The sequence below is a fragment of the Myotis nattereri genome (assembly GCF_964212035.1).
Source record: "Myotis nattereri genome assembly, chromosome: 2".
Classification (NCBI taxonomy): Eukaryota; Metazoa; Chordata; class Mammalia; order Chiroptera; family Vespertilionidae; genus Myotis; species Myotis nattereri.
The window spans coordinates 36,907,006-36,931,209 of record NC_138076.1 but is presented as its reverse complement, the minus strand read 5'-3'; the positions used below and the strand labels follow the sequence as shown (position 1 = coordinate 36,931,209).

Genomic DNA, 24,204 nt, shown 5'->3' with positions numbered 1-24,204 from the left:
GACTGCGGCTTATGACTGTGGAGTGTGTGGCGCAGATGTGCCCAGAGGAATCAAACGACTTCCATGACAGCCACTGGTACTGAAGAACCCGAGTGTGTACGTTTCGCTATCAGGTAGAGCTCGAGACTATAAATATTTTTGAAAATGGATTTGAATGACAAAAATGAAGTTTATCAGGTGGTATTAAAAAAGTCACAGAGACAGCATAAGATTCAAGAAGAAGGCATTCACAATGAGCTGCTACCTATTTCTGGAACAGGACAATGGTGGAATTTAAATGGTGGTTTATGAGAACTATTTGAACGAGGATAGATGGATTGGATTATGTCATTTCATCCAAAATATTTAATTCTCACCTTGGCCAGGAATTCTGCTTTCATACAGAAGTTCTGACCCTAGAAGAACTGAAGATTAGGCTCTGGGAAAGGTTGTTCTCAGATTTCCAAAGACAAAGGTGTTTGTGTAAATAAATATAATAAGAGCTAGGCAGTATCTATCATCTATCTATCTATCTATCTATCTATCTATCTATCTATCTATCTATCATCTATCTATCTATCATCTATCTATCATCCATTATCTATCTATCTATCTATCTATCTATCTATCTATCTATCTATCTATCATCTATCTATCTATCTATCATCTATCTATCTATCATCTATCTATCATCCATTATCTATCTATCTATCTATCTATCTATCTATCTATCTATCTATCTATCATCTATCTATCATCTATCTATCTATCATCCATTATCTATCTATCTATCTATCTATCTATCTATCTATCTATCTATCAATCTATCTATCTATCTATGGCTAAGTGACTGAATGTCCATCCGTCCAACCATTCAACTGACTGACAGTTGGTACGTATGATGCGCACTGGCAATTTAAAAATAAATGTTGACTAGAGCATGTGCAATACATATAAAGCTTTTGCTAGTGCCAACTGAATGCGTGTGTTTCTTGAAGCTGAAGTATTAACAGGATCTGTGGAAAGAGAGGTTGTTCTGATTCCAAGAATTGATTTGTCCCTGTCTGACACTGGCCTCCCCTTTAAATTAATTCGAAGACAGTTTCCTGTGATGCAAGCATTTGTGATGACTATTAATAAATCACAAGGACAAACTCTAGACAGAGTAGGAATATTCCTACCTGAACCCGTTTTCGGACATGGTCAGTTATATGTTGCTTTCTCTCAAGTTCAAAGAGCATGTGATGTTAAAGTTAAAGTTGTAAATACTTCATCACAAGGAAAATTAGTCAAGCACTCTGAAAGTGTTTTTACTCTTAATGTGGTATACAGGGAGATATTAGAATAAGTTTAATCAATTTAACAGTCATTGTTTTTATCACTGTTGTTTTTATATCATGTCTTTGTTGTTATATCATGTTGTTATTGTTTATTCATTAATCAATTTATATATTATTTCCATGTACATTTTACTATTTTTCTTTCATATCTGACACTTCTATTATAGAGAAAGGGCAAATAGTGATATTAAAATATTTCTTTTAATTAATTTCCTTACAATGTGCATGCATCCATGCACCGGGGCACTAGTTACAAATAATTTAAATGATCTAGAGGAATAACCCAATGATTTATTTTAGAAAGAGCAAAAAGATGAAGAAATGAAAATTAAGAGAGAAAAATATTAAGATATATTGTATATAGCTTTGGCATAATTAATGCCTCAGTAATACAAACTCTAGAATTAGAAAAATAAATGTATAACAGAAAACTCATAATTAGACAAATAAAGAAAATTTTTACTGAGCTTAATTAAGACTGGTATAAAGGGTTCAAAAGGACAAGTCAGGAATATAGAGTTATAAATAGATAGATAAATACATAAATAGAATGATATTATCACATTTTTTCTTTGAAAATTTAACATATTCCTCGACACCCCTGTGAGTTAACTGCAGCATGCCAGGGACCCAGGCACACTTTTTGGGAACCATAACCTCAGATAATTACAGGATGAGTCATCTGGATTTAATATCCATGTTGGGATTAAATTTTTAAAAACACTACCAGTGCCATTGTACTCATTGTGGACAAGTTATATAACAATGCTTATATGTTTGGGGAATGGGTGAAAAAGTAAGGGGATTAAGCAAGAAAAGAAAAACCACAAAAAAAATCTTTTAGACACAGATAACAGTATGGGGATTACCAGAGGAAAAGGGTGGGGATGGGAGGTACAAGAAGGTATAGAGGTCATGGAAAGAGACTTGACTTGGGGTAGTGAACACACAATACAATATTCAGATGATGTGTTAGGGAATTGTACACCTGTATCCTATGTCATTTTATTAGCCAATGTCACAGAATAACTTCAGTAAAAAAGAAAGAAAAAATGCTCATATGTCACCCAAAGAAGACACTCTGGAATGATGCATAGTCTCCATACAAACACTCTGATATCTTCAAGATGCAGGTGGAGCAATGTGCCAGGATGACCAGAGCCTTCTACAATAATGTTTTGCCTTGTGAATATATTTGAGGCAAAACTCAAATAAATAAATAGTCTAAGATTAAAGATCAAAACAGAATCAATCTCCCAAAGCCTAACCAGTTAGACATAAAAAAATTTCCCTTTGATATAAGTCACTTGAATCATAATTTTGTTCAAAGATAACTAAATCAAACTCAAATTGTTAGCCAGGTAGGGGTATTGGGAAGTTTGGAAGCTAACAGACATATGTGAGTTATTAATTTGCTTAGAGGTAGGGGAAGACGTGAGAGTAAAGCTCATGCTAAAGCAGAAGTAGGCAAACTATGGCTTTGGGGTTAAATCTGACCTTCTGTCCACTTATTAAAGCCCACCCCTGCCCCTTCATTGACATATTTTTATGGCCTTTTTTAAAATGCAACAACAGAATTGAGTAGTTATAAGAGAATCGTATGGTCTGTAAAGGTCCAAATATTTATTATATTGATCTTTCCATAAAGACTCTAAACTAAAGTGTATGCTTTTCAAAGCCCTTGCATTAATGATGGTACCAATGGCTAATACTAGCATCATTTTTTTCTTTAGAATGTATCTGGTACTAATATTCAGATGCAGATTTTTCCAATTCTCTGTAAATTCACTTCAAACAGGATATTTTCTTTCATTATGAAATTTTTTAAATTTTAAAATAAATTTTTATTTTTCAATTAGAGTTGACATAAAATATTGTATTACTTTCAGGTACACAACCCAGTTATTAGGCATTATATAACTTACTAAGGGATCATCTCAATAAATCTAGTACCCATCTGACACCATACATAGTTATTACAATATTAGAGGCCCAGTGCATGAAATTCGTGCATGGGTATGGTCCCTAGGCCTGGCCGGCAGTCAGGGCTGATGTGTGGGGCAAGTGGTGGGGCGATCAGAGAGCCTCTGCTGGCACCCGCCTTGGCTGGCTTGGGGCCTGCAGGCTGGGGGCAGCTTATCTGTTGAGTGTCTGCCCCCTGGTGGTCAGTGCACCTTATAGTGACCAGTTGTTCCACCAGTCATTCTGAGGTTCGGTCTGTTTGCATATTAGGCTTTTATTCTATAGGATTATTGACTATACTCCCTATACTATACTTTATATCCCAGTGACTATTCTGTAACTACCAATTTGTACTTTGTTAACATTAACGCCCCATGGTGGAGATATATTAGGAAGAGATTTTAATAAAAGCCCTGAAGTTCTGCAATACATTTTTATATCTACCACACATCTCTGAGTGAAGACTCTTCCCCTGAAGCTGAGAATGGACAGGGTTGCATTACAGTGTCAACATACACACAGCAAACTGCTGGCTCCAATCCCTCACTGCAACCCTACAGAGTGTCTAGCATTTTAAGTCCAGTAGATATATAGAGGCAAAGAAAAGATGAAGCTAGTTTGAAAAGACATCAGTAATAATTTTGGAGACTTGGTGTGATTGATATGAATGCCTAAGATTTAAGTTCCCAACACTGAGTGATCGCCTTTTGGGTGTCAAAGTAATCAGGCTGCATACTGGATAGAAGAAATTATTCTCATTGTAGTTGATTCAAGATTAATAGCTCCTTTCCTGGTTCAAGATTTCTGTTATAATTTCTGGTAGCAATTTCCATATTGGGAGAGAGTTCTGTCTCAGACTTTGGGAGAACATTTTTCAAAAGAAATCTATATTTAGAATTCATAAGAATCTTAATACCCTAAACCAGGTCAACAAGAATATTACTATATTTTACTCCTAACTCAAGTTAATTTCCAAATTATAAACTAAATCATACGTACTGACCACTTTGGCAGACTATCATATAGAAGTCTTGGGGTGGGGGAGGGAACTGTTCCTTTTAGGGGAATTCTTACTTACCTAGGGTTTTACAATGGTTATTGCACTTTAGGTAAAAAAAAAAAAAAAAAAGTTACTTGTGGAGTAATTCTGGTGATCTTCTTAACACTGTACAAATAAAATTTCCTCTATTATTTTTCTTTATAGCTCCTTCATTCCCAGCAGGGATCTCCTGTTTAAAACCAATATTCAAAAACCAATAGATAGTCAGCATTTAAAATGTAATCTTCAGTTAGTGCTCAATGTGTCCAGAATTTCAGTTGGAAAAGATGAAAAAAGTTCTGGAGATGGATGGTAATGTTTGCACACCATTGTGCATGTAATTAATACTATGGAACTGTACACTTAAAAATGGTTGAAATGTTAAATTTTATTTTATAAACTTTACTTCAATTTCTAAAAACGTTGATCTTTGAAATAATAAAGAATTAAGTGTTTTCACAGTAAATTATTTTACACATTTAAGATATGCATTGTTTCTATCAAATAGGCTTTTCCAGATTAGTAAAAAGGGGAAAACTATTCTAAGTTTACCTCAGAAAGCCACTAGATACGTGATACCAAAACAGGTGAGGTATCTAAAAAAAATTACATGGTGCTCTTATTCATTAACATAGATGTAAAAAGCTGAAACAAGTACTGTATTAACAATCAAAATCTGGCAGTACATAAAACATATCTTCATGAATAATTTAAGTTAATCCACAGGCTCAAGAATGGATTAACATTAGAAGGCCCAGAATGTATTCTACCACATTTATAAATCAAAAGATAAAAACATTTGATCTTATCAATGGATTCCATAAAATTTGTCACATATATGGTTTATAAAAGATCAAAAGAAATCTGAACTAACTAGGAATTAAAAGAATATTTCTTAAATGGATAACCAACACCTATCTGGAACCAATAGCTAACATGATGCTTAAAGTTGAAACATTGAAAATATTCTGGAATCAGATAAGAATGCCTGGCATCACCATTTCTCTTCCATATTGTCCTTCAATTTCCCACAAGAGCACGGTTCAGGGAGTGACCACAAAATAAGTATACGTCTATCAACATCTTCCTTACCCTTTGCTTTTGGTGTGTGTCTTTTCGGGCGACAAATCGACTTCTGAGAGACTACTTACTGGGTGTGCATCAGGCTTTCTAGAAGTCTTTTAATTAGAAGTAAAGACCTACCCAATAAATGAAGACTTTGGTTCTCCTGTTTGGGAAATCTCCTTGATTTTGGAGCACTAATGTGTTTGTTTTTTGGGGGGGGGGGCAGTGTGTGAATATAGATAGGAAATGAGAGGACAGAGGCATGAAGTACAGACATTCATTTAAAAATTGGCACACAACAGGAACGGAAGGATTCTTTCTAAGATATTTAGCCTAAGTAGAAATGATTGCAGATATACTACTCCCGATTTCTGTTTTCCCAAGGAGAGGGAGCGAAGGACGTGGAATAAAGAAAGGGAAGGAGGGAGGAAGAAGAGAAGAAAGGAGGGGGAAGGAAGTGTTTCTGCCGGGATATAAACTATACTGCATCTCTCGGGGAATTTTTATGAATAAATGATAATAATATTGACTTTACAGATTACAAAACTGAGGCTCATAGAGATAAGGTCCATTTGCAAAGGTCTGAATCAGGCAAGAGATAAAATATTGGAACAGAGAATAGCTCAACTTAGAGCACTTATTCTATGTCATTGCATGATAACAGCGTCCCCATGTGGGATATGTCCCCAAGTAAGGATTTAATTACATTCCACTTCAGACAGTACTGTTTTGTGTATGTTTGTATTATCAATTAAAAAATTGTTTCTTAAGAGTAGATATCCTCAAATAGTAAAAAAAAAATACTGAGCTACTTAGTACATTTTTAACATATGCTTAATAGGTGAATTAATATTACCTAACATGTGATGTTTAATTTTACTGATTACTTCAGAAGAAAAAAATATGATCTATCTTGGTTATGTGTATTATGATAATTTGTCATTGTAAGAGCACATCCAAGTTTTAGGAAATTTTTTTTCATCTGTGAAGGATTACTTTCTTAGAACTTTGACCTTTTATTTGGAATGGCTGTCATTTTTGAAAAGATGAAGAACCTTGCACCTCAATGAAGAGATACTTTTTCTTTTGGGACATGACTCTGAAGGATACATGACATTTATTATCAGCTGGTAATAGAAAAGGTCTGAGAAATAGCAGACGAAGTTCAGTGATAAATCTAAATATCTTTTCACCACATCTTTGGACTGTTTTTCTTTAGTTATTTTTTGTTAGCCTTGCAGCTAGCAAAGCAAAATTATTTCTAACGCCATTAAAATGTTCTTCACACTCCAAGTGCAAATGCTTATTTGTTCTTAGTGTTTCTCTGAAGAGAACAATTGTCTGAAAATAACGTCTGGCATATCTTTTCAGAGAAAGGTTAACAGAGAATAGGCTCAAAGTGCAGACACACAAAACTCTGCTCACTGCATTCTTCACTTTGGAACACAGTTTTCAGTAGTTGAATTACTTATAAAAAGCACATGGCAACAAGACTTCTCTTAGTGCATTTCGCTTCTTGAAGTTTGTTTATTCAGTTATGGCATTACTGAATGATGGTATTTTTTTTCTTAAAGCACAGAAAGAAGTGTACTCTTCCAGAACAAAAATATTCTTTAGCTTTTGAACTATTTATTCTTCAGTAACTGTCATACTTTTTGGTGACAGTCACAGATTATTTCTTCTTTGCATTCACATGGAGCCACACTTGTTTAAAATTTTGGGGAAATTTAGCCTAATTATATCAAAGAATGGCTACACAGTAAAGAGCTTTTTCCATTCTGTTTAATGCCTAAAGTTGCATTTAGAGACACATAATATTTATTATCTCATCAGCAACAGCCAGGCTCTGGTGGACAAGAGTACAAATATAGAGAAGCTGTAGCTTAGAAATATTATTTCAAATTAATTTACAATGATAGAGGATGGCATACACATCCTAGAGTATGGCAACTCATTGCTAGACTTTTTTATGGATTTTAAATAAAGAGTGTGTGCTAAAAACATCTTCGTTTTACTAATTGTTGATCCCTTTCTTAATTTTAAAACAGTAATTATTAAAAGTAGAGATATGTTTGTCACCTCTTATTCTCATTGAAAAATCTCAGTGTTATGAAATATATGTAGATGATGTCATTGGACATGCTGATGCTTCAAAGCAAAATTCTTCATGTAGCTTAAAAATTTCAGAGGCTTTTTTGTGTTACACTATTGGACGGTAAGCAGATATGACATCCACTTCTTCCCTCTTATATTCAGCTAGAGGTCCAGTGCACAAAATTCATGCATGGGTAGGGTCCCTAGGCTTGGCTGGCAATCAGGGTTGGTCAGAGCCTTCTGGCTGCTGGCCAGGGCCTTCCTTCTTCCGTGCTGCCTCCTGGTGGACAGCACATGTCATAGCGAATGATTGAACTCCTGGTCTCCCAGTCGAACTCTGGTGGGGACACTTTGCATATTAGCTTTATATATATATATATTTTCCTTGAGAGTCAAATATGTTTTGATTCTAAAAAAAAATTCTAAAAGCAACTTAACTATGTCTTTTGCTACCAGAAACAGATCTAGAGCTAGTTAGGACCTAAGGAATAATCACAAAGGAAGAAAACTGCATAGTTCCAAGATGAACTGTGTGAGTATACATGCACATGTGATTAGTGTGTGTTTTGAATAACTTAAAAAATAAAATTTTACATATTTAGTATTTTCCCACTCATGAACATTTTATAAGGGCCATCACTTGGTTATTTTATTATTATGCATTTACTAAAATAATTTATCTGTGCCGAAAGTATGGGAACAACCAGGAAAAAAGAAATAAAAAAATAATAATAATAATTTATTTTATTTCAAATTCCATAATATTACAGTTAGACACCAAATTTTAATATCTGCTACAAACAGCTCCATGTGAAGCCAGAGAGAAAGGAGGGCTTTTCTAGGTTCTGTTTGGCTGAACTCCTCCATGGTCAGTTGGTTGGACCATTACAGGATAAGGCGCTTTCACCACTGTAAGTTATGATGGCCACCGCTGTAGGAAATAACAGTGCACACACATTATATGTTGTATAAAAATGTTATTTGCTTCAATAACCTATTTGACAAAGTGTAGTGCAACAGATTCTTTAAAAAAAATGCCTAGAAAGATGCTTTCCCATAAACATTTTTTAAAAAGTCTAAACACAAGGGCATCTATCTAGAAATTACACTTGTATGACCCTTCAATAAGGATTGTTCCAGAAGACCTACAAGGGTAATTCCCGAGAGTCAGTGAAGTGCCAGCATAAGTTCAAACTCAGTAAGAGAAAATAAAAAACACAACACATTATTTGATTTTGCTTTGCCTCCAAACTGATGAATTTTAAAAACCCCAAATAAGGAAGGTTTTCCCCTGGTAATTAATTTACTCAGACCTTAAATGTTTTTTATATTTAGCTATGCTAGTCACATACATAATTTTGTTAACATTATTCATTAATTCAAAATAGCCTTCATTCTTACTCTTTTTATATTGCTACACATAGGGTAGAGTACTTAGCAAACAGAATAATACTAAAACAAATATATCGAATGCTTCTATAATAGTTTTCATTTATATGTGTGTGTAAATCTGTTTGTATAGTTAATGTGCTAGCATAAATCAATGAATCAAGGTAAAATGTAGAAATAACACCACGCTTGCTGTGATAGCTCCTATGGAAGAAAAGCAAAGAAATGCATAGGTGGAAGAAGAGTATTATGTAAACTAATCTTTGAAGAGGAATGATACCATAGGGGCTCCACTGAATATCGCTACATTAATCATATCAGGCAATCAAAAGAATTACTTAGTCATTGCTTTGTGTCTCCTAGTCTTCTAGACACTATGAATAGTATAAAATGAAGGGGGAGATTGAATTTCCCACTGCAAGAATACTTTATACCAGTGGTCAGCAAACCGCTGCTTGCAAACCACATGCAGTTTTTTGGCCCCTTGAGTGTGGCTCTTCCACAAAATACCACAGGTGGGTGTGCATGTACAGTGCGATTGAAACTTCGTGGCCCATGTGTAGAAGTCAGTTTTCGGCCTGAGTTAGTCTATTTTGAAGAAGTGGAGTTAGAAGAAGTGGGGGGTGTCGGTTGGTCGGGCAACAGGAGATGCAGAGCAGGCGGCCCCGGGATACGCAGCTTGAGGGAGGCGCGCGCCATTCATGCAGGAGTTGAGTGAGCCAGTCAGTGAGCAGTCTCATGTGCAGTGGTTAGTGCTAGTCACGTCTGCAAATCGCGTGCGGGTGACAAAAGTACCTACTCAAAGCATAAAGTTACCTGTATTTTTCCAACCAGCTTCAAATCCTACAGGTATTTTTGTCATCAATTTAAGAATTGTAATTATTTTGTGATGGTGGCTTTATTATTATAAAATGAAACATTTTTTAGATATGTTGAGATGGTTTGGACATATAGAGAGGATGAACGAAAGGAGATAGACGAAACAAGTATACAAGACGAGTGTGGATGGGAGAGTTGGAAGGGGTCGACCTCAGCGAACGTACCTCAATCAGATTGAGGACATTTTTAGCAAAGGCCAGCTTAGGAGTTCCCTAATTAAGTTAATAACAATGTACCTACCTATATAGTTTAAGTTTAAAAAATTTGGCTCTCAAAAGAAATTTCAATTGTTGTACTGTTGATATTTGTCTCTATTGACTAATGAGTTTGCCGACCACTGCTTTATACAATAGAGTGCTAAAATGTGGAATAAATGATTAGTGCACTAAGAGTGGAGAAATTGAAGAGATCAATATTCTAGATATTTTTAAATTTTAGGAAACTAGTATCATATTGACGCAGTCACCATTGATATTATGAAGTTATGAGTGTATCTCTGTATTCTCTTTTCACTTATTTTTTTTAATAATTCATGTACTTTAAAATATGATTTTTCTTACAGGAATAAATCTGTACAATAAAGTAGAAGATCAATAATGAAATTTTAGAAGTCAGATTAAAGTAATAGTATAAATGTGGCTCAAAACGTTAACAAGAAAATGCATGCTATATGGTTCTACACAATTATTAAATTTGGGGTATGGAAGTAGTTAAATAACAGAACCATGTCTTGCATGGTGACAAGTAAAAGCATATCATGAGTATCAGCAGGGCTCCCATTCTTCTATTGTAAAAGGAACTCTATTTTTAAAAATACAAAATAAATAAAACTATAATGAGAAAATGTTTTAAACCCTTTCACCATGTCTATTGGTTGTTTAATATATGGCATATATCCTCCTGTGAATTATTCTGTGAATACGAGGTGAAGTGTATACACTGTGGAGTGTGAAAGAAATTTCCGCACTTCACACTTAAAAACAAATTTCACCGAAAAATGAAATGGAATCTTTCCAAGGTGACAAATTGTGAGATCCCTTTTTTAGCAAGTAGGAACCATTTTCTTTTACTCCTGAGATTTTCCTGAAGTGCTTACACATCATTTTGTGGTTTGGGACAAATAATGTGCCAAATGTTTGAGAAATTCTGCTGTCACACATCCTTTATAGCTATTAATTCCTCTTTTCAAAGTTGGAGGTCTTGGGAACAGTCATATCTTTTACAAATTCCTATCCTGGCCCCTCTGGGTCAGTTTTAGCTCTGACCACCACTAGTGTCTTCTGTCTTTTTACTGGGATTTAAGACATCATTAAATAATTGTTTCAGTACATGGATATGTGTGTATGCCAAATATAGACACAGACTGTATAATCCTATAAAACATATAGAATTAAAATTCCATCTTAAATGCAAACTAGCTTAGTGTCCTAATAATGCAGTTAGACTTTTTGCTGGTTTGCACTTTACAATTTATAGCCTGACAGTTCATATGCAAAATAAAATATGTAAGGATATGTTAATCCTTTAAGAAGAACAATCTTACTATTTAAATATGACAGATATTTATAATTTTTATTCTAATGTGGATATTTTCAATTTTTAAGATATTTTAGCATCATTGTTTTAACACTGTTATCATTTATATAGCATGTTTGTATGATAGTTACATATGCTCAGGTAAATATTTGTACCTACACATTAGAACTATGGAGAAGTGTTTGACTTTGAAAGTGTTTTGAAGCATTTGCATGTCATAGTTTTTTTTTTTTTTAAAGCAACTACCAATGGGTCTTATGTTTGCCATTTATATTAACAACTAGAAGCAAAAGTTTTTGAAAACTAAGAAAACTTAAATAGATTTATTTCATTTTCTAAATCCAAACATTTTTCAACTGATGCAAATTTTGTTCAAAATGTATTGGTCCTCAAAATAATAACACATTTACTATTTTTTTTGCTTATAACTCCATTCCACAAAGAACTGATTTTGTGGATGAGTTAAATGTCTCACTAAATCTTAAATTTCTTACATCCTCTGATCAAAGAGGCTGAAAGTAAAGTTAATGAACTATGGCTATTACTGGTCCATAGAAGAATTTATGCCGTTTTCGTTCATGTATTTCTGCCTATGAGTCTACACGATTCAAATTTCCAGTTGGTCTTTTGAGGTAAAACTTAAATTTATGTTATCCATTTTTATTTTAACGTTTCTATCATGTTTTATCCTTGTAATATAATTCAAAGTAATTTTAGTGTCTTGCTTACTTATAAAAAAATTTAACCATGGAAATTGCATGTCCAAATATAAATGAAAGTTTAACAAACCAAAGCATCAAAACATCATATTAAAATAAAAATTGAAGGCCACAATCCATAGCGAGGTACATGTTACGGAGTGGGCATACTGTTGTAAATTAGCAAAGACAGGAATAAGAATTTTGACCTGTTGTTTGAATGTGGAAAGGGTCATTGGTAAATTGATGGAACAAGAGGGTGTATGTGTAGCGGGTCAGGGGTACACTAACTGCATGGACAGCTTGTCCCGCCTAGTTTCGCTCTGTCAGCAGTGGTCACTGACACCTTTATCTCATTTTCAGTTTGCTTCACTGAGACATCTGAGGTAGCGAAAGGCCAGTGATTCATACAGGGGTAGAACAAAGAACTTACAGATGGGAACTATCATCCAAAACGCATTAGATTAATTTAATATGCATCTGGGGGCTTATGTTAATTAGCCCTACAAAGACATTTGAACAGTGACTGTATGTTTTCAAGCTCAAGTTCCTTTCTAGAGCATCACCAGGAGGACGCTGGAGATCTTTGGTAAAAAAAAAAAAACAAAACTCATCTTAAAGGGAACTCACAAGTCATCAGCGACGGTCCCCTTATTGGGAGTTCTCAATAAAATCTTGCAGGAGAAGCATTTGAAAAACACAGACGCTGGAATGACCTTATTCGTGAGGTTACTCTAATTGGGTAATTCTGAGGGAAAAAGATGTCCACAAAACAGTAAAAAATGAAAACAACCAAAAAACAGCTCACGGAACTATAAAAGTGTTTCTTCAGCTTATGCTTCAAAGAAGCAGGTGTTAGAACTACTAGTAAATATACAGCATAAACAAGTGTGAACATGATGCCATAAATAAAACTGTTTGAGATAAAAAAGAAGAAAACAAAATAATCTTCCTATAGAAGAGTAAGGCTTCAGTTATCACCCAAGATATTGTCTACTTTGAGTTATTTTTATCTTAGTAATAAAGGCTTGTTTAAAAGGACTCAAATGTAAATGTAAATGATGGCCTTTAAGGCTCTTTAACAAAATGATCTAACTTTACATGTTAAAATTGTCAGAACTCTGAGGTTCCCAAATGGAACTCAGATTAGGTAAGTTATAAATATCTACCAGATAAAGGACTCAGAGAAGAAAATAAAATATCTTGTGTTTTTATAGCATGAACTATGAAAGACAGATTCAATCTCTCTTAGTAAACTTAGGTGATTTGCAATCGTCTCCCAACACAGGCACATATGCACCTTGTGGGCCCGTGCCCTGAGGAGGAGGAGGGTGTGATAAGAGAAAATAATTGAGTTATCAGAGAGTAGCCCCTTATACAGGGGAAACCTTTCTAAAAAACTCCATCAAAAGATATTTGTTAAGAAGAAGTAGGAGGAGGAGGGCGAGGGGGCAGGGTAGGAAGAGGAAAACCGGTGGAAATGGAGAAGAGCATCAGAGAAGTTTGGTCCAGGCACTATTTGCAGTAGCCACAGACAATATCTTTTTTACTGCAACACAGAAGCACACTTCCTCTGGTTCACTGCTGTATCTTCAGGTGCCACTGCACTAAGTTCGTAATAAGTAGTTGCTTGATACATGTTTGTGGAATTAATTAATAGATTCCTGGAAGTTGTTATATTGTGCACACCTCTGAAAGATGGCCTTGATAAAGAATATTATTTCCCCCAGAACTGGTTTTAAGATTTTAATTATAATTACATCTCAATATTGAGTATTATTTGACCTCTATTAAAACCTAATCTTTGTTTTAAATCTATTAGCCTGGAGATTAAAAAAAAAATATAGTTGTTAAATTCTGAAAATTTGAATATGCCTTTCATTCTATGAAAAATACCTAGTGCCGAAACCGGTTTGGCTCAGTGGATAGAGTGTTGGCCTGCGGACTGAAAGGTCCTAGGTTCGATTCCGGTTAGGGGCATGTACCTGGGTTGCGGGCACATCCCCAGTGGGAGATGTGCAGGAGGCAGCTGATCGATGTTTCTCTCTCATCGATGTTTCTAACTCTCTATCTCTCTCCCTTCCTCTCTGTAAAAAATCAATAAAATATATTTAAAAAAAGAAAAAAAAAGAAAAATACCTAGTAGAAAAATATGTAAACCTAATATTCAATATGCACAATATACATTTGTATATTTTATTTTTTATTAATTTATACTATGATTGATTGCTGGAAGCTAAAGCAAACATCAGTTAGCATCAAAGAAAGACATTGGAAGGCCATAGGACTTTGAAATTCAGGAGGGCTGAATATCAGCACAAGTTTTGCTCCTACTGTGATTGCAATGGCTTGAGGCAATTTCTGGACCTGATAATCTTTACATTGTTTACCAAACTTTACCTTTGATCTGCCTGTATGCATTGCTAAAAGGCAAATGTGTATTCAGAGTGAATAAAAAGCAAACTGGACCCACTATCGGTTGTGTCTTTTCAAGAAAGAGGCTCCACCTGTTCCTCAATGCCTTCTAAATTCGTATTTCTTGTATAGTATTTTTATTTGTGTATCAGCCCCTCCTTCAGATCCTGAACCCCACCACGAAGGTCGTGGCAATTGATTTTATTTTCTTTCTTCTGATTATTTTGGGTTTAATGTAATCTCTTTCATTTCTTGAAGAGGAAGCTGAGGTCATTTATTTGAAATATTTCTTCTCTCCTAACTTTAGATAATTTTAAAATAGGGTGATTATTCTAGTTTATATGGTTGGGGTGCTCATTTTAATCATATGCTCTTTAAAAAGCCAGAAAAGCAGGCAGAAGAATAGATCATAGATAAGGACATTACATGAACTTGACACACCATTGTTAGATTTGAAGATGAAGGAAGAGGCTATGAACTAAGAAATGAGAGCAGCTTCTAGAAATTGAAAAAGGCAAAACAAACAAACAAAAAACAATTAAAAAATAGATTCTTCTCAAGAACCATCAGAAGAAAAGCAGTCCATCCAATACCTTGATTTATAAGATAATGGATGTGTGTGTTTAATAAGCACAAATTACTGTCTGCAGTAATTTGTTATAACAGCAATCAAAGCGAGTCATCATGTACACTAATCTTTTCCTCTGTCATGTTTAATCTGCCATCAATCCTATCCACTGTGTTTTTCCTCCCAGACATTGTAATTTCTAGCTCAGAAGTTCAATCAGAAAAAGCAAAGTACCATAGGCTTCACTCATATGTGATATATAAAACCGAAATTCATAGACACAGACAACAATGGTATGGTGGTTACCAGAGGGAAGACGGTTAAGGGATAAGGGCAGCCTAATGCACTCAGTGGCCAGATTATTATGACCACCCCATCAATACTTCATTGGCACTTCCAAAAATACTGAATATTGAAAACTTCCTAAGCAAATACTCTCAAGGTTTTATTATTATTGTTATTATTATTATTTGCATATTTAATTCACTTCATTGTACTGATGGGGTAGTCATAATAATCTGGCCACTCAGTGTATATGGTTTGACTTTGGGTGGTAGACATACAATGCAATATACAGATCTTGTATCATAGAAATGAACACTTGAAGACTATGTAATCCTATTAACCAATGTTGCCCCAATAAATTTAATAGAAAAAACTTATGGAATCTACAAAAATGTTTAATTTGGGTCCTTTTATGTCTTCATGACTCTATTGAAGTTATTCTTTCCTCTATTTTATTTAAATTTTTTTTTTATTGATTTCATAGTGGAAGGGAGAGGGAGAGAGAGATAGAAACATTAATGATAAGAATCATTGATTGGCTGCCTCCTGCATGCCCCAAACTGGGGATTGAGCCCACAACCAGGGCATGTGCCTTTGACTGGAATCAAATCTGGAACCCTTCAGTCCACAGGCCGATGCTCTATCTACTGAGCCAAACCAGCTATCTTCTTGAACATATGGAATAACGTAGTAAACGCTATGAAATGTTCTTGTCTCCTAATTGTTATGTCTATTGTTGTTGGATCTGTTTCAACTGACTGATTTTAATGGTCCCTCAGCTCCTGGCTCTGACTGGGTTTTCCTTCCTTATCCTGTGGCCTGGAAGCTTTCCCTAAGCAGTAAGTAGGAACAATCTTAGGACTCGCCTTGTTCACTTCCCAATTTCCAGTTTCTTAGAAATCAGTACTTTCTAGCATCTTGTACTTGAAGCTTCCCACCCCCGACCCATGTATTTTGTTTAATATTTAATTGTTTTGTCTGTCCTTTTACTCAATCTTGATTGGGAGCAATAGTCTCACTTGCTCTTCTGATGTACATCCACTTAGTCTTTCTTCTACATACTTACACTTACACATACACATTTGTCTTTTTCAGATCACATCACACATGAAATATAGTCAGCACATTTTCTATTCTTTTAAAGCTCCTTATATTACTCTCTCTACCTTTTGAAGATGAATATCTATTCCTACTCTTTTTGTACATGTCTAATTATTCTCATAGGATAAATTGTGACCAAGTTAATATTTTTAATACAATTGGTAAATATGGTTAAATTAGCCCCTTCAAAAACATGTCTCTTTTACACCAATTGTGATTATTTGAATTAAAATATATGTCTATTTCAGAGACAAAAATTAATTTTAGTTTTAAAAAATATTATTGAAATGAAATTTAACAGAAATATGTTCATGTATAAATTGTCTATTTGTTTTCTCACTTGCTTTTCTAATTGTATACTTGTTCTCTTGGTGGTTTATCAAATTTCTTTTTATTTTAAACATAATACCCTGGGTAATATTCATTAAAATGATGTACCAAATTTAATTTTTAATTCTTACATTTTAAACAAGTTTATATGTTGTTTAAATTATTAACATTATCAACTTTCTCTTTATATTAAGACTTTTGCTCAGAATATCCTTTAATGATATTTCTCATCAGTAAGTAGATATGCACTTACTCCTTTATTTTCATTTATTTATTTATTTTTTTTAATTTATTTTTTTTATTGATTTTTCACAGAGAGGAAGGGAGAGAGAGAGTCAGAAACATTGATGAGAGAGAAACATCAATCAGCTGCCTCCTGCACATCCCCCACTGGAGATGTGCCCGCAACCCAGGTACATGCCCTTGACCGGAATCGAACCCGGGACCTTTAAGTCCGCAGGCCAGCGCTCCATCCACTGAGCCAAACCGGTTTTGGCCTTTATTTGCATTTAATTATAATTTTACCCTTACTGATATAATTCATTGAAATTTGTTTCTTGATATATAATATAGGGTGAAGATAACTTTACATTTTTCTGTGTGGTTAATCATACTATTCCTCTAGATTTTAATATGTTCAATTATATTTATTGTGTCTAATATGGTTAAATATACATACCTATTTATTACTTTTTAATTGTATATGATATATATCTACACTAATAAAAGACAAACATGCATATTGACTGTACCTTCGCTATGCCGTAAGCCATGCCCACCAGCCAATCAGAGCAACTATATACAAATTAACCCAACCAAGATGGCAGCCTACAGCCACGGAGCTGAAGCAAGCAGGAGGCTTAGTTGCCCCAATGATGGAGAAACCCAAGCTTCTCGCCTGCCACAGCCTGCTCTGAGCTCCACTCAAAGCAATAAAGTTTCAATTATAGAAGGTAAATAAACCCCAGATACCTGCTTTCAGCCGGCCGTGGCCATGGAGCTGGAGTGAGCAGGAGGCTTGGTTGCCCCTGGCGATGGAGGAAGCCACGCTTCCTTCCCGCCTGCCCTGGTCAGCACTGAGCTCCTCTCAAAGCTACAAAGTTTCAATTATAGAAGGTGAATAAATCCCAGAATAAATAAAAAAAGGAGAGGCTGGGAGCTTCTGTTGCTGGGGGGCTTGGCCAGCCTGAAAATGGCCCTCAGCCCCTCACCCAGGCTGGCCAGGCACCCCCGTGGGAACACCCACCCTGAAGGGGGTGTGACCAGCCTGCAAACACCCATCAGCCCCTCACCCAGGCTGGCCAGGCACCCCCGTGGGACCCCCACACTGATCTGGGACACCCTTCAGGGCAAACCAGCTGGCCCCCACCCCATGCGCCAGGCCTCTATCCTATATAATAAAAGGGTAATATGCAAACTGACCCTAACAGCCGAACGACTGGGAATGACTGGTCACTATGACACACACTGACCACCAGGGGCCAGACTCTCAATGCAGGAGCTTTCCCCTGGTGGTCAGTGCGCTCCCACAGGGAGAGCTCTGCTCAGCCACAAGCCAGGCTGATGGCTGCCAGTACAGTGGTGGTGGTGGGAGCCTCTCATGTCTCCTCAGCAGCGCTAAGGATGTCTGACTGCAGCTTAGGTCTGCTCCCCATTGGCAAGTGGACATCCCCTGAGGGCTCACGGGCTGCCAGAGGGATGTCTGATTGCCAGCTTAGGCCCAATCCCCCAGGGAGCAAGCCTACACTGGCAGGTGGTCATCCCCCAAGGGGTCCCAGGCTGCGAGAGGGCACAGGCTACGGTGAGAGACCACCTCCCCATCCCTCCCCACTCCCTCCATCCCACACCCCCAGTGCACAAATTTTTGTGCTCTAATATCCTATATAATAAAAGGCTAATATGCAAATTATCCCCTCAATCCAGAGTTTGACCTGGAGTTTGAGCAGGAGGCGGGGCCAGCAAGCCAACTGCCCATGGCCCCTCCCCCTGGCCTGCCTGGATCAATTGGCCCTGATCAGGGCAGGCTGGCTGGACCCCACCTGTGCATGAATTCATGCACTGGGCCTCTAGTATATATATATTCGAGAAATATGCTAATTAGGCCGGGACACCATCAGGACCAAACAGGAGGAGGTTGTGCACACAGCATCGGGAGTGGGGTGGAACTGGGGACTGGCTCCCTTAGTAGTCCTGCAGATTGAATCTGAAGAGGACAGGCCAGGCACCAATGGACCAGCGCTGCCGGCACTTGAATGTTAGCAGACAGAAGGAAAAAAGACCTTCAAGGCCTGTCCAAGGTGGGTTTGCATTTAAAACCAAGTTGGGTGGTCCCGGAGCTGTGCGGCACTGACAACCATGACAGTCTCCGAGTGGGCTGTGGCTCACAGTGTGAGGAGTGAAGGCCATGCAAGCCAGAGGCTTTGGCTGCGAAGTGTCAGCTAATTTCAGCTCCGAGGCAGGCACAATCAGGGAAGCCAGTGGGACCTTCACAAAAAAAAAAAGAGAAGGCTGAAGAGGAAGGATACTTCCCAGAGCGAACTAAAGAACAGCTGGCAGCCTTGAAGAAACAACATGAAGAAGAGATCACTCGTCATAAAAAGGAGATTGAGCGTCTGCAGAACGAAATTGAGCGGCACAAGCAGAACATCAAGAAACTGAAAGATCATGATACTGCAGTGGTGTCAGGGTGAGGGGCAGCCATATTTCATATTTGCTAGTGTGGCCCAAGCTGTCAACAACAAAAAGTGCACGGGAGCTCGGCGGCGCACGCCTGGGGGAATGTCTTACAAACTGAACTTGACCGCACATGCCCGCCGCCACCCTCAATGCCGCTGGGAGCGTGCACCCGCCTTCCACCTGCATGGCGACGTCCTCCCAGTACTGCCAGTTGCTGAGTGACTACGGACAACCATCTCTAGGCTTCACGCAGGGAACAGGGAACAGCCAGGTGCCCCAGAGCAAATATGCTGAGCTGCTGGCCATCATGGAAGAGCTGGGGAAGGAGATCTGACCCAGGTACATGGGCAGCAAGAGCGCGATGGAGAGACTGAAATGAGGCATCATCCACGTGAGAGGGCTGGTTCGGGAGTGCTTGGCCGAGAGGGAGCGGAATGCCAGGTCCTAGCCACCGAGTCAGCGCGAAAGGCTTTCCATCTTCTTCCAAGAAGTGACAGCTTATTGCCCCCCTCCAACGCCGACCCCTTCAGAGGAAACTTGGTTTCAAAATGATAACAGCTTGGTTTCTCCTCCCTGTGCTTCTCCCATGGTTCTTCAGGCTCTGAACTTCCCGTCGCTGAGATGGAGAAGAGATTTTTGCAGTTATTAGGTTTACATATTAGTTAGGAACTACCCAGGGCGTTTTGTGTGTGTGTGTGTGTGTGTGTGTGTGTGTGTTTAAAGCATTGATTTATATGATGCACATCAGTTACCTATCACAGCAAACCGTAGTTGGCCTCCCAGATACCGTGTTTCTCTTCTGGATACATTTCTGTTCCTCACATGGTTCTTTATATTTCTCTTCTGAGCTGATCCAACTCTGAGGGTTTGTTTCAGCAAGTCCTGAGGCAGCACTTTAGTAGACAGTGCCCGTTCACCACACAGTATAAATTCTGCTCAATGTAACTTTTTTTTTAATAATATGCATGAATATTAGTACTTTGAAGTCAATCTTTAAAACGCACAAATTATAAATACAGAATTATAAACTTATCAAACCTTGCCTGACAAGGACCCCTGACATTTCCCCTAAGGATGTATGTATATTTCAGTTCCGCATTTCCCATCAGTGGATCCAAACATCTGGAAGAAAGTGACTAATAGTGTTTGCATCTTTGCATGTATTTATTACTTGATGTTATAAAGCTTACTTTCATTAACAACAACAAAAAAGAAACTGAAAAATCATGCTGATGATTAAGTGCACACAGTTCCCCATAGAATGGCTACATACTGTCCACTTCTAGAAAGACATAGTTCTGGTAACTGATATCTATCGATGCTGCCAACAGGTTATAATAAATTGTGATCAGTGGAAAAAAAACACCAAGTGGGATGACATCGGAATTACCCAAGCATGCTCCCATCCCCTTCACCTGCCCAGACGCCTAGGGTCCCTTTACAGCTGGGCTGAGCCCAGTGCTGCCCAGTGGCCTGGACGCCAGGCCTGACCACCTCTCTGGTTTGGCCCAAACATCTGAAGTTCGCATTAGTTGCCAACTTAAGAAATTGGAGCGTTCACGTAAAATCAGGATTCCCCACTTCTCTTTCCAAAGTGGCCGATTGGGCTACCAACCAAGGGTGGTCGGAGTCACTTCAACCCTAAGAGGAACCCCCAGCTTGGGGGTGTGGTGAGGAGGAAGCTATCCGTGCAGACAGTTCAGTGTGTAAACTCCCGCTGACTGTGGCACAGCCCAACAGTGTGGCCGCTCAACTGGGAGGCAGCACAGCCATGAAACTGTGAAGCTGTTAAACGAGGCCCCTCTCCAGCCTTCAGGGGGCTCCACCTGCTCCAACCCAGTGCACCCCACTCTGCCCTGAACTGCCCAGTGGACCCCACTCTGCCCCAGTGAGACAGCTTCAGTGTTTCAGCTCCAGCAGACAGAACATGTCCCAGCGGAAAGGGAAGTGTAGCCATGGCTGGTGTTGCTCAATGGATAGGGCCTCTGCCTGAGGACTAAAGGGCCTGGAGTTCAGTTCCCAGTCAGGGCACATACATGGGTTGTGGGCTTGATCCCCAGTGTGGGGTGTGCAAGAGGCAGCCAATCAATGATTCTCTCTCATCATTGATGTTTCTATCTCCCTCACTCTCTGAAATTAATATATACTAATAAAAGGGTAATATGCTAATTAGACCAAACAATTCAAAATAGTAAAAATAGTAGTATATAGAGCATGTAGATAAAAGCATACAGAGTTTTCCTTATTTCACATAGATGCATTACTCTATTTACAGTTACGCCAGCACATCATATAAGCCATGCACTGAAAAATGGTGTATAGTTATTTATAATTGGAAATAGTATGCTACTGTTTTCTTTAAAATCTTTTAGAATTTGTGCTTTTGACCAATGTAGTCTCTGAGCCCATAATCAGGTGCCTGAGGGCATCAAAACATAAATTTAGTTAGTAGGGTTAGAATGAATCTAAGATTCAATTGAATAAAGACAGGTATGCAGACCAGTAGGGCTTTGATACATGTTAACAAGACATTCAGACATTGTCATGACTTATTATTTCAATGAAAACTCCCCATATTGAATCAATGATGCAGATAGGCAAATCACCTCATTTTAATACTTCATATGTATTACAAATAAAATGAAATCTTACACTCAATGAGCAAGGTTGTTCTTCATTAAAATGATTTTTACCTTGTACCAAAGGTACCTAGTTTAAGGCAAAGAACAATGCTGCAATATAATTGATTTATGTTTCCCTGTATATTATTTTATGCATTAAAATTCTGAGATGAGGTTCATAGTATTCACCAGAGTGCCAAAGGAATCTATGGTGTAAAAAGTGATGGTAAACCTTGGGAGATATAGATATTTAAAATATATTTTACCATATATTTTATTCATTAAACAATAATATTTTGTTTTGGTTTCAGGTGTACAGCATAGTGGCTAGACAATCATATAATTTTCGATGTCCCCCCCCGATATTTCAAGAGCCCACTTGGTACCATACATAGTTATTGCAATATTATTGTCTACTAGAAGCCCAGTGCACAAAATTTGTGCACAGGTAGGGTCCCTAGGCCAGGCCAGTGATCAGGACCAGTCTGTGGGGCAACTGGCGAGGCAATTGGGGAACCCCACTGGCACCTACCTTGGCCTGGCTGGGCGCCACCCACTCACTGGCCCTGCCCCCTACTGGCACCCGCTTTGGCCGGCCTGGGTCCTGTGGGCTGGGGGCAGCTCCTGTGCTGAGAACCTGCTCCCTGGTGATCAGTGTGTGTCATTGTGACCCGTCATTCAGCAGTTTGGTCGATTTGCATATTAGGCTTTTATTATATAGGATTCCTTATACTGTACTGTACATCCCTGTGACTATTTTGTGACTACCAATTTGTATACTTCCTAATCCCTTTGCCTAGTTGCCCAGCTTCCCTCCCCTTAATTCTCTTTCTCCTCCCTTCTTGCATATATCTTTCGCTTTTTCTTACTCCTTTCCGCATGCTGGCTAATAATACCTGTGTGATACTGTGCACTGGTGTTTCATTTGACTCTTATGTGTCAGTGGTTATTCACTCCTAGCCTTCTCAATAGGTAGAAATTTTATGGTTAACTTTGCAAATGGTGTCAAATTCTTTGGAATTTTTGTATGGATACATTTGTAATTTTTGTTTTTCTACTGCCTGCTTGGGGACTAAAGTTGATTTTTTTTTATTTTGCCCATTCTGAAGCCTTTTTTACATATGACAAAATGTAGTGAAATCAGTATGATGAATCGTGTAATTACACTGACTGTTTATAGATCTTTTTTATTATGAGCACAGAACCACACTTTTTTAAGGAGACTATTTTTTCCACCCTTTTACTTTGTGCAATTGTCACAATCTGTTGTTAAATATTTCAATGACTTATTCATCCATTTATTTTCTTCAACAAATATTTCTATATTGTCTACTATAAACTAGATGCTCTATAAGATGCTGGGCATTAATTGATACATAAGAAACATATCTTGTACTTTGGAAACATAATGCCTTTTCTGGGAGACAAATATACAAAGCAGATATGGGATTATGACACATCATTACTTATAATATGATATAAATTAGTATAGAGTTGTATTGGCTACTCAATATGGGTATTAAGCTCTTTCTTATGGGGTTCTGAGGGCTTGCTTGAAGAGACGACATCAGGTAGTTGAATAAGGACAAGCAGGGCTATGGGCAAGTCATTTCATGGTGAGAAAGAAGTTTGTACAAAGACACAGAGAAGAGAGATCACGGTACCCCACGAGATCACTAGCCGGTGACTGACGGAGAGGATGGAGAAAGGTCAGTACCTATATTAGCTAGTTACACAGAGGGCAAGAGCATGAAGGACACCCCTTTAAACCATTTAAAGGGGTTTGCACTTTATTTTCATAGCAATGAATTTTAAGGGTTGATCAATGGAAGGGATCAATGTTGGTGCAACTGAACCAAGCAGGGGGTTGTGATAACAAGGGAAGAAAGGATGATGAAGCAGCAGTGCCAATGAAGTTCTCTGTTGCTATTGATTTAGAGCATCATTTTCTGTGACCTAAATATCTCCTTACTATTCCAGTTCGTTCTACTGTGCTGAAACCATCATAATTTTTCGCAAATAACAAGTAGATTACATTAATGTCTCACTTACAAAAACTTGTATTTCTTATATAAGTTTGTGTTGCAGAGTTCCCATTGTTGTGTTGAATACTTTGCATGTTTTAAATCATTTAAAAATTATAATATAAGAGGTATATGCTATCAATATTATCATTCACATTTTAAAGCTGAGGAAAATGAAACTTTGAAAGATTAACCTGCCCAAA

General features: G+C 37.6%; 1 pseudogene across 1 annotated transcript; it reads left to right on the top strand.

Annotated features, from left to right (window-relative positions):
- The first annotated feature begins 19,458 nt into the window (after positions 1–19,458).
- LOC308512810 (cyclin-dependent kinase 2-associated protein 1-like) lies at positions 19,459–19,804 on the top strand (annotated as a pseudogene). The gene has a single exon. The product of its transcript is annotated as a cyclin-dependent kinase 2-associated protein 1-like (transcript).
- Positions 19,805–24,204: the final 4,400 nt, after the last annotated feature.